General features: G+C 32.5%; 1 non-coding gene across 1 annotated transcript; it reads right to left on the reverse strand.

Moving 5' to 3' along the window:
- Positions 1-2,918: 2,918 nt before the first annotated feature.
- Positions 2,919-2,991, reverse strand: TRNAM-CAU (transfer RNA methionine (anticodon CAU)). The gene has a single exon. It is a non-coding gene; the product is annotated as a tRNA-Met (tRNA).
- Between the last annotated feature and the right edge of the window lie 296 nt (positions 2,992-3,287).

Below are 3,287 nucleotides of genomic sequence, written 5' to 3' on the forward strand. Positions count from 1 at the left end.
GATTCCAAAAATAACAGCAAGGGCTTCCTTGTGCAATTGGCTATAATTTCTTTGAGCTGAATTTAACGTTGCAGACTCAAAAGCTATAGGAAATTCTTGATTCTTTACGACATGACTTAAGACACATCCGACACCGTATGCACTGGAGTCGACTGTAAGACACAATGGTTTTGACGGATCAAATAAAACTAACATAGTTTTATCTGACAGGAGAGACTTACTATTTATAAATGCTTTTTCGCATTCATCAGACCAACACCATTCTACATTTTTTCTTAATAAATTATGGAGTGGTTCTAGCACAGTAGGACCCATAGGAATAAAATTCCTATAAAAATTCAACATTGACAAATACGATTTTAGTTGAGTAACATTTTCTGGACACCCAGTAGACTTAATTTTCTCAACTTTCGACAAAGACGGACTTTTGCCTTGACCTGACAAAGTAAAACCTAAAAATTCAAAAGAAGACACAAAAAATTCACTTTTTGACACATTAATTTTTATATTAAACTCATTTAACTTTGACAAAACTTTTTCTAAAGTATAACAACACTCCGTTTCATCTTTACCACCTACACAAATATCATCAATGTATGCAGCACAGTTTTTTATGCCTCCCAAGACTGTATCAATGACCATTTGAAATGTGGCAGGAGCCGATGACAACCCAAAAGGTACACGATTGTACACATATAAACCATTACATGTATTAATTGTAAGTAATTCTTTACTAGAATCTGACACAGACAACTGTAAATATGCATTTGTTAAGTCTAATTTACAAAATACTTGACAACCTGAAAATTTATTTAAAATATCCTCTGGACGTGGAATAGGATATTGATCAATTCTCAATTGTGGATTGACTGTAGATTTTAAATCTGCACATAAACGTATTTTTCCATTTTGTTTTGGTACACAGACTATTGGAGAAGACCAACTACTATATTTAACTTTAGAAATGATGCCTTCGCTTTCAAGACGATCTAGCTCTTGGCATACTTCTACACGCAGTGCATAAGGGACCTCATATGCTTTGTGGAAAACAGGAGTTGAATTATTTTTTAAACTTAAATTTACCGAAAACTCTTTAATTGGTAAGTCGTTATTTGTTTTAGAAAAAGAATTTAAATATTTTTGTGACAATTTTTCGACAATGTTTGATTTATTTTTTCCACTGACAGACACGGAATTTACAGTATTATCATTACCAATATTTGACATAAAAGAATTTATAAATGTATTTTCCCAAGACGGATTCAAAACATTTATCCAATTCCTACCAAGAATAGCTTCAGACGATAGATTTTTAATAACTAATACTGGTAAATCCACGACAAAATTAGAATCATCTCTTACACTTACTTTTGCCATAAAAAATCCAAAACAATTTAAATTTTGACTATTTGCTGTAAACAAATTACCATAGAACTGACTTAATTTACAAGTTTTGAAAAATTTTATGTACATTTTGTGACTTATCAAGGTCGATGAACTCCCTGTGTCAATCATGAAGGACATTTTCCTACCGTTTACAAACAAATCAATATTAGCTGTTTCAGACACGGACATATTTAAAACATTTATATTACTCACACATTTTACATGATTAATAACAATTGATTTTGCACTAGAACAAAATTTTGACGTATGACCGTATGTATTGCACTTGTAGCATTTCCAATTCCTAGACGGACATAACTCTGGTTGATGACTGATAAAACACCTCTCGCATCTTTTTCTGGGATTTCCACGTGATGGAGATGAAAGACGACTTGATGACATTGAACTCCTTTGACCTTGTTGCGGACTAGTACTCATTTGACGTGACGTTTTCGGCTTTACTTCGAAAACTCCCGATGAAAGATCTTCTTTGTGTAATATTTTAGCAGAACAACTTACTGTCTCCATATTCTTGACAATTTTTTTTGCTTTTTCGAAACTCAGCAATTCATCTTCAGACAGTAATCTTATAGTCATGGCTTCATTTTTCACACCGCACACCAATTTATCCCTCAAGGCTTCATCCAGAAATGCTCCAAAATTACATGATATTGACAGACTTTTTATTTCGGAAATGTAATCATCAATTCCCTCGTTCGACTGTTGCTGACGATTATAAAATTTATATCTTTGGGCGATCGTACATTTTTTTTCTTCATATTTATTTTGAAGTGTTGTTACAATCTCGTTATAAGTTAACTCTTCAATATTTTTTGGATGAACTGTTTCTTTTAAAATTTTATATTTTTCCGCACCAATAATTATACAAAGATAACCAATTTTCTCTTTGTCCGTAATATTAATTATTTTTAAATAAATTTGAACACGTTCTAAAAACATTCCGAAGGTTTCACAACTCGACTCGTATTGCGGCACTGGCAAAGTACTCGTAGACATGTTAAAATGATTGAAAAAAACACAGACGCAATCACTGTTTTACACTGGACTATTAAATGAATATTACTCGTTTTTACATTAAACTTTTTAGATTATCCTCGTCGCCAATTATTAAATCGGGGATTATTAAAAATAAAAGACTGTTGACTCAGAGCTATGACGTTTATTGACTGCCCGCACACTCGTTATAATCTCCCACGTGACGCATCAGGACTGCCAACATGGCCATACATAACATATATCATTAGAAATATGTTCTGGGAGTTGTGCTACGGCGTCGTCCGTACCTCTCCCCGATCGAAAACCAAACTGATTTTTGCTTAAAAGTTTTCTGTTCTCTATGTAATTACTTAATCTATTTTTAAAGATTTTTTGAATAATTTTTGAGATAGCGCTCAACAGAAATATTGGTATATATGAATGCTAATGGCCCTTGAACCTAAAATTATTATATTTAATACAACTATGCACCTATCGCAAAAAAGTAAAAAGTAGAACGTTAAAGCAAAAGAAAATGCCCCGGGTGAGGATTGAACTCACGACCTTAAGATTATGAGACTTACGCGCTGCCAACTGCGCCACCGAGGCTCTTAGAAACTCTGCCGATAAACAGCATTAAATGAAAGTGATAATATATTATACCCGCGCTTCTGCAAGAGATACCATTAAAAAATTATTACAAATTTTCATTACAAATGTTCTGTTAATTTTATGATTTCTTTCATTTTATACAAAGGGCCATTAGCATACATTTCATAATGACTTAAGAATCGTGTGGATAGATCTTTCTACTAAGATTTCCAAAATGTAACCAAAAAAAATTTGAAACGTAATTAGTTCTAATAAAAGAATTTAAAAAATACGTTTTATAACTCTTTACGCCT

The sequence above is a fragment of the Hesperophylax consimilis genome, chromosome 6 (assembly GCF_061612785.1).
Source record: "Hesperophylax consimilis isolate HC1 chromosome 6, BYU_Hcon_1.0, whole genome shotgun sequence".
Lineage (NCBI taxonomy): Eukaryota > Metazoa > Arthropoda > Insecta > Trichoptera > Limnephilidae > Hesperophylax > Hesperophylax consimilis.